The 8,790-nt window shown below is 40.5% G+C and overlaps 1 long non-coding RNA gene across 1 annotated transcript; it reads left to right on the top strand.

The window, feature by feature from the left end:
* The first annotated feature begins 2,516 nt into the window (after window positions 1-2,516).
* LOC104984250 lies at window positions 2,517-3,822 on the top strand. Its single transcript, XR_824732.1, has 2 exons — window positions 2,517-2,786; window positions 3,736-3,822. It is a non-coding gene; the product is annotated as an uncharacterized LOC104984250 (long non-coding RNA).
* Window positions 3,823-8,790: the final 4,968 nt, after the last annotated feature.

Raw genomic sequence — 8,790 nt, 5'->3', positions numbered from 1 at the left:
GCCGAAGAATTGATGCTTTTGAATTGTGGTGTTGGAGAAGACTCTTGAGAGTCCCTTGGACTGCAAGGAGATCCAACCAGTCCATCCTAAAGGAAATCAGTCCTGAACATTCATTGGAAGGACTGATGTTGAAGCTGAAACTCCAATATTTTGGCCACCTGATGCGAAGAGCTGACTCATTTGAAAAGACCCTGATGTTGGTAAAGATTGAAGGCAGGAGGATAAAGGGACGACAGAAGATGAGATGGTTGGATGGCATCACCTCAATGGACATGAGTTTGGGTAAACTCCGGGAGTTGGTGATGGACAAGGAGGCCTGGCGTGCTGGGGTTCATGGGGTCGTAAAGAGTTGGACACGACTGAGCAACTGAAGTGATACAAAGCCTTTGCCCATAGTTTGTAAGTTGTCCTAATACTAAGACCAAATGCCAAAGGCACATGTTTTTTTACTGGAGAAAATCTGGAAGAGACAGTTATACTAAAACATACTACTCAGAAGGATCTGTTTCACCGTTTTTGCTTGTGTAAGTGGCGTCATTGTGCATGTATGCACGGTGAGTCGCTTCAGTTGTGTCTCTTTGAACCCTATGAACTCTAGCCCACCAGGCTCCTCTGTCCATGGGATTCTCCAGGCAAGAAGTGGGTTGCCATACCCTCCTCCAGGGGATCTTCCTGACTCAGGGATTGAACCTGAGTCTTGCATTGCAGGTGGATTCCTTACTGCTGATGCCACTTCCCCAAGTGGCATTATTAGGCCTCTTCAAACCAAACAGTGTCCTGTGAAAACAGTCAAAGCCAGAAACCAAAGTTCTCATTGCTATGGCCTCTCCATTTTGTTACCGTACATGGGATGTTCCATATGGAGATGAGGAATAAGACTAAAAGCACAACTCTTCAGGCTCAAGGGTGTCAAACAACTAGAAATGTCCCCAATCACTTTACATGTATCCCGCCTTTCAAAATAGCTAGCTTGAATCCAATCCAGTGGATGATGTATTACTTAACCTTGAAGTATCAGGCTAGCTTCAAGTCTTTATTGACTACTCTCTATGCATATGGCATAGAACTAGAAGATACAGAGATAAGAAAAAAAGGCCAACAATAGTTATGCCAGGGAGGTCATGTTCCTGCCATCCTGATTCTTCCTTATTGAATGAAACTCAGCCAGTAGATCCTCATAGCAATATGGCCGGGGAGTAAGTTGGAAAATATGAGTGGGCATGTAAACACAAGATCCAATTCTGCATGGAAATGATGGACAGTCTTCCAGCCAGTTGGACCTCTGGTTGCTCAGCAGCCCAGTGATAAACAATCTCAACTAGGGAAACCACCAACTGAGAGATAGGATATTATACCTGCTCAGGACAGTGAAGATGAAGGGGCACCTGCTCAAGGGCCTGTTATGGAAGCTGATCAATAGGAACTGGCTCTGTTGAAGACTGTGGATAAGCCCAAAGGTGGTCCTAATGTCAAGGAGGAGATTCAACCAAGTCTAGAGCCCATTAAGATGCCAGAAGCATGTGAAGGGACAACCACAGTTTAAACAAAGACAGACTGAAACCAAGCATGCTGTCCTTATGTTGGAAATTTGCTGTTAACTATCTCTCGATAAACTTTCACAACTTAAAAAAAAGAAAAAGGGTCAAAATAGGACCCTGGACCCCAACTTTCGGCTTATAAGCCAGTTGAAGAAAACACAGTGAAGATGGATGAATAGAAGACAGTATTTGTGCCTCAAACACCTGCTGAGTGCCTAATTTGAGCCAGGCTTTGTGCTAGACAACAGCAGTAGCAAGGCTGAATTGGTTCCATTTTGTTCAGTTCAATGCTTGTTATTCATTTGGTACATATTTATTGAGTGTATTTGGAATAGACTACAGCTTTTCAAGCCTTAATGTGTATGGAAATCACCTGGGGATTCTGATTTCATGGGTCTGGGGTAAAGCTTGAGACTATACATCTCTAGCAAGCTCCCAGGGAATGCCAGTGCTGTTGGTCTCTGAACCACTCTTTGAATAGTAAAGGACCATACAATGTCTTGGTTCTTTCCTGGTGGCTCAGAAAGTAAAGAATCTGCCTGCCATGCAGGAGACATGGGTTCAATCCCTGGGTCAGGGAGATCTCCTGGAAAAGGGAATGGCGACCCACTCTAGTATTCTTGCCTAGAGAATTCTATGAGCAGAGGAACCTGGCAGGCTACAGTCCATGGGGTCACAAAGATTTGGACACAATTGAGCAACTAACACTTTCACTTTTCTTAGGAAAATAAGATAGCCATGACCCCTGCCCTGATGAAGCTGATATTCTAACAAGGAATATAAATATTAAACAAGGAAGATGTTCAAAGTCTTAGGGAGAGCATTTTGTGAGGGGACCTGACTTCACCTAGGAATGAAAAAAAAAAGCTTTCCTGAGGAAGCGATGTTTAAGCTGATAAGAATCTGCAAACAATAAAGGAGGAAGAATATTTCAGATAGAGAGAACAGCATGTTCCGAAGGCCTGGAGGTGAGTGAAAGCTTAGATATTCAACAAATATTTACTGAGTTTCGCCATTTCCAGGCTCCAGGCTACTGGATATAAGACCCTGCCCTGGATGAAAACACAGTGGGAGAGACAGGCATGGAAACAGATGACTTCAAAATTATGCCGAGAAGTTTTAACGTGGTAATCACAGGATGCCAGAGAGTACTCAAGAAGATTTCCTAACCCGGCCCAGGAGAGAGGACATTGGAACAGAGCCTTTGCTGATGAGTGGAAACAAGGAGAGAGAAAAAGATCTGGCAAGGTAGGAGATCTGGTCCTTGCCACTGAGGACACATAGTCTAGTGGGGAAGTTGGCAAGTTGTGTTATGCGATCCTGCTGTTAATATAATATAATCATCGTCTGGGGACATTGCCTAGAGCATAGTAGGCACTCATTAAATATGTGTTGACTGGATGAATATCTCAATGCTGTGTGAGTGATAGACTCAGGACGTCCTAGATATAACTGGGTACTGAGTTGTTACCAACTGCAAGTGCCCTAAAAGTTCAGAGCACTAGAGTATGAACAAGAACTGGGCTTGAAGGAAGGCTAGACTCTGGAAATGTAGGGTAGACCAGTAGACATCCATTCTGAAAAGAAAAAAGTATCAGTTCACTGCTGGGAGTAAAGGATTTAAAGAAAAAAAAAAAGAGCACAAAGCAGGGTTTCTTTACCATCTGAGCCACCAGGGAAGCCCCTAAAGCAGGGTTTCTTAATCCAGGACCCTTGGAGCTTCTGGGGCATCTATGAAGCCCCAGAGATTATGTGTGAAATCCTAGGTATTTATACATCCTAGGATTCTTTTTCTGGGCAAACAGACTAGAACCCCATCGATGGTCAAAGGAGTCCACTGACTCGCACTAGATTAGGACCCTCGGGGAGAGAACAAGCAGCCTATTCTAGGTAGCCTGTGAGCCACTTACTGATTACAAATAATTATGGCAATGGAATCCCAATACAATCAACCTCAGGTCTGAGTGTGCTAGATGCTTTCAACCCTGTGTTTGAGAGGCATTTTAGTAGTGTCCTCGCTGTTTCTTGTCAATCCAGACCTGTCCCTGTTGTCAGGGTATCCTCAGCAGTTGATCGAGGTGCCTCATTCCAAAGGCTATTTATATGCACCCAAGTCCTTCCCCTTGAGTTTCCAGTGGGGACAATGGCCTCTTGTTAGGTTGTCAACTGTTGACATTTCTCTGATCTTTTCTCACAGTTTCTGTTGAGCAGCAGTTGCTGTAACCACCTAAGCATCGAACAAGCAACTAATTGGAGCAGATTTAATAAATGTCCTGGAGAAGGAGGCTGCGTGTTTATGGACTTTCATGCTAGTGCATAATGGACCAGGTGCTCTTCCACCCACCTGCTTATGCTACCATAGTAAACACAAAGTTTGCATATCTGGAAGATAACAGTATTTGCCGAAACATTAATAATAGACACAGGAAATTTGTCTGTTATGGGTAAATGTCTCCATGGTTTAACTTTGCACCATTCTATTTTGGTTAAAAATATCTACGGGGTCATCCCCTACCATCTTCCTTTTAGAATGCACTGGTAATTGAGGACTTTGCTGGTGGTCCAGTGGTTAAGATTCTGAGATTCCACTGCAAGGAGGTGCAGGTTTGATCCTTGGTCAGGGAACGAAGATCCTGCACACCATAGAGTGTGGCCAAAAAAATAATAAAATACCCTGGTAATTGAAAAGGCCCGTTTTTCATCAGGAACTGGAGATTTTGAAGGGAGTTTGAGGGAGAATGGATACATGCATATGTACGACTGAGCTGCTCTGCTGTCCACCTGAAACTATCATAGCATTGTTAACTGGCTGTACTCCAATATAAAATTAAAAGCTTAAAAATTTAACGTAAAAAATAAGCACAACAAAAGGAAAATGGGTAGATGATTAAAATGCATATGCAAACAGCTGAAGCAAAAAATATAAATAAATGTATAAATAAATCTTAGATATCAAAATATTCAATAACTTTAAAGTGAAACAAAATAAAAACAAAGTTAACAAGGTTTAAAATAAATAAATAAGTATGCCACTGTTAACCAGCATGTGCGGAAATGGGAAAGTCTAGCTAGTGCGGGTAGAAATATAAACTAGTACACTGGAGAACTGTTTCATAACATGTATCAAAAGCTTTAATAAAGGACATGAACTAAAAAAAAAAAGAAAGAATTGGAGTTTTGCAAAATAGCAGTTAGAAATTCCTCTGCTTGAGGAGATAGGCAATGTTTAAAGTTCTTAGAATAAAATAACCTTAGAGTAGAAACTTTAGCAACCAGGATGTATTAATAGAAGTACAGCATTCAGAATGAGAGGAGCGATAGTCCCTGTCTCCCCAGGGCTAGACACACCACATAAGAGATCCTTTTTATTCAGTATTTAAGGCCACATTAGAAGGGGGATAGCAATAGACACAAGAAGCTGCTGCTCTTGAAATGAAGGCAAATGGCAGTGGCTAACTTTTGCAGAGTCCTTACTAAGGCCTGGGTGCTGTGCTTTATATTGTACCTTTAATCTTCACAACACTCTACTAACATACTACTATTAATAGTAGGGCACTACTACTATTATCTCCATTTTACAAGTAAATTCAGGTTATGCAAATTGGTAAGTGGCAGAACTGGAATAACACTTGTTCTGTCTGACTCCAGTGGACCCTCAGCATAGGCAGTTGGCGTACTTTCAGCTACTCTTGCTAGAGATGATTGGCAGTGATGACAATGAAGTCATTGCCACTGTATGTGTGCGCATCAGCCATTTCACCGGTCAGCACACACACTGTGAGGGCAGTGCCCATACTAATGATGCACATATTGACCTCAAGTTTAGCACAGAGCTGGGCACATGGTAGGTCTTCCTTACATTTTTTTTACTGAATAAAATAACTAATTTCAGAATATTTCAAAAAGACCAACTCACCCATCAGATTATTGAAAGTGTAGGGGGAAAAGCACATTCTAGAGGGTTTAAGTTGTTACAAGTCATTTTAGAGGACACTTAGCAATAATGATCACAATCTGAAATGTGTAAACCCCTTTATGCTGCTGCTAAGTCACTTCAATCGTGTCCGACTCTGTGTGACCCCATAGATGGCAGCCCACTAGGCTCCCCCGTCCCTGGGATTCTCCAGGCAAGAACACTGGAGTGGGTTGCCATTTCCTTCTCCAAAGCATGAAAGTGAAAAGTGAAAGTGAAGTCGCTCAGCGGTATCTGACCCTCAGCGACCCCATGGACTGCAGCCTTCCAGGCTCCTCCGTCCATGGGATTTTCCAGGCAAGAGTACTGGAGTGGGGTGCCATTGCCTTCTCCGGAACCCCTTTATACACACATACAAAGAAACATGCACATATATACACAAAGATGTCATACACATATATACACCAAGAAACATACACACATATATATACACAAAGATGTCAATATATATGTGTGTATACTTATATACATTTATTTGTAAAGATATACACACAAAAAATACATGTGTGTATATATATACATTTACATATGTGTGTGTATTCATTACAGTTCTGTTTGTTTTAGGAAAATAAAATGGAAATAACCTAAATATCCATCAATAGGGGGATGATTTTTTAAAATTATGATACAACCATACAATGCAATACTATGTAGGCATTAAAATATTGAAGCAGATATATTATGTTAACTACATAAAACTGTTAATTCCTTCCTGTTTAGATCTACAAATATAGCAATTTCATATGGTTCAACTTCATCCATGTGCAGATATGAACAATTTCTAAGCATATTAGAAACTGAAAAAGGCAAGTTGTAAAGTATGACGTATTTATGTTTAAACATAAGAAGCAAAAATATAGAAAATAAATGAGAGATACTCACCAAAGAATGAACATGGTTATTTCTCAGCCTTTTACAATGAGAATTTTTAATAATTTCTTTTTAAAATGTGTTTACTACAAGTAATTCCAAAGGGTTTATATCTTTTGTAAGATTTCTTTCTGATCTATAATTTCCAAATACCATGAACTCACCATCTTTCTCCTCTGACACAGATGAGGAGAGTAATGAAGAATTAGACGTAATTATTCAGGCAAAGAAACCCAGATTATTGTGAGAACCAGGCAAAAGGCAGAACTTTGTCTTGGATTATCTCGAGACAATTGCCTGAAATTTTCCTGCTTACATTTCCTGTTTGAACCTGGCTTTTCAGATTTATTATGTGAGGTGATCTGTTTTTTTGTGATTCAGAACCTCACAGAACTTGGCAGGCAAAGAAACACAAAGAAAGGAAGAAAAGGAAAGGGGAAAAGGGGGGGGGGCGCAAAAGAAGATGGGCAGAATTTGAGAAGGCTTTATAAAGTAATATAACACACCCCTTACCCTCTGGAAACAAAGGAACAAAGCTAATGGGAGACAAAAGATGTTCTCCTTCCCAAACCATGAAAGCATAACACTCTACACCCAAAACTCCTCCGCATTCCAAGGAGTGTCTAATACCTTTTACTGGAATATCTGTACAACAAAGGAGTTGTTTTTTTGTTTTTTTTTTTTGTATAGTGTAAATCCTTACAATGCAATAGAATGTTTAATTCTGTTTATCATATTTTAAATAATAAATGTAGTATACTGTTTATTTTAATTTTAATTTTAATTTATATATATTTTAAATAATAAATGTAGTATACTAACATTAATGAATTATCCTTTACAACCAGGCTTCCCATCTATGATTAAAGATAGTACTCAGACAATAGAAACACCAATGTTGCCTCATTCTAGGTAGCATATTGTTCCTGGGTTTATTTATTTATTTTTTTCTTGTTGGTTACCTATTTTATTTATAGTAGTGTGTATCTGTTAGTCCCAAATTTCTAATTTATCCCCCAATCCCCAGTTCCACACTTCTTTCTCAAGACTGTTTTGGCTATTCAGGGTCATTTTTGTTTCTATACAAATTTAAAATGTTTTGTTCCAGTTCTGTGAAAAATGTCATTTTTAACTTGATAAGATTACATTGACTTTCTAGATTGCCTTGGGTAGTATGGTTATTTTAACACTGCCAATTCCTCCAATGTAAGAGCACTGTATACATTTCCATGTTTGTATCATCTTTGATTTCTTTCATCGGTGTCTTATAATTTCTGGAGTACAGGTCTTTTGTCTTCTTGGGTAGGTTATTCAAATTGTTGTCTTCTCTTGATTCTTATTTCTCTAAATCAGCTTTATTGACGTAGAGTTAACACAAGATAAAAATGTACCCATTTTAATTGTACATATCCATGAGTTTTCAGAAGTAATACATTCCCTGATAGCTCAGTTGGTAAAGAATCCACCTGCAATGAAGGAGACTCTGGTTTGATTCCTGGGTCAGGAAGATCCAACCCACTCCAGTATTCTTGGGCTTCTCTTGTGGCTCAGCTGGTAAAGAATCCGTCTGTGATGAGGGAGACCTGGGTTCTATCCCTTCCCCGGTTGGGAGGATCCCCTGGAGAAGGGAAAGGCTACCCACCCCAGTATTCTGGCCTGGAGAATTCCATGGACTGTATAGTCCATGGGGTTGCAAAGAATCGGACATGACTGAGCAACTTTCACTGTCTTTCACATTCATGCAGCCACCACCATAATCAATTTTGGATGAGGTGCCGTCATCCAAAAACGTTAACTTGTGCCAGTCAATCCCCACTCCTCCTTCTGGCTCCAAACACCGATCTGCTTTCTATCACAATAGATTACATTTGCTTTTCTAGCATTTCATATAAATAGAATCATACAGTATGCACCCTTTTGTATGTGTCTTCTTTCACTCAACATGATGTTTTTGAGATTTACCCATCTTACTGTGTGCACTTATAATTCATTCCTTTTTATGGCTGATTTCTATTGGGTTCCATGGTCTGGCTACACTATAACCACAGTTTATCCATTCACTTACTGAAGGACATTTTGGTTACTTCTAGTCTTTGGCTCGGAGAAGGCAATGGCACCCCACTCCAGTATTCTTGTCTGGAAAATCCCACGGATGGAGGAGCCTGGTAGGCTGCACTCCATGGGGTCGCGAAGAGTCGGACACGACTGAGCGACTTCACTTTGACTCTTCACTTTCATGCATTGGAGAAGGAAATGGCAACCCACTCCAATGTTCTTGCCTGGAGAATCCTAGGGACGGTGGAGCCCGATGGGCTGCCGTCTCTGGGGTCGCACAGAGTCAGACACGACTGAAGCGACTTAGCAGCAGCAGCAGTCTTTGGCTATTATGAAGAAAGTTGAACATTAGGT

Source organism: Bison bison, unplaced genomic scaffold (assembly GCF_000754665.1).
Source record: "Bison bison bison isolate TAMUID 2011002044 unplaced genomic scaffold, Bison_UMD1.0 scf7180017863957, whole genome shotgun sequence".
Taxonomy (NCBI): Eukaryota; Metazoa; Chordata; class Mammalia; order Artiodactyla; family Bovidae; genus Bison; species Bison bison.
The sequence above is the reverse complement of the archived record's forward strand: the minus strand, read 5'-3'. Positions and strand labels throughout refer to the sequence as shown.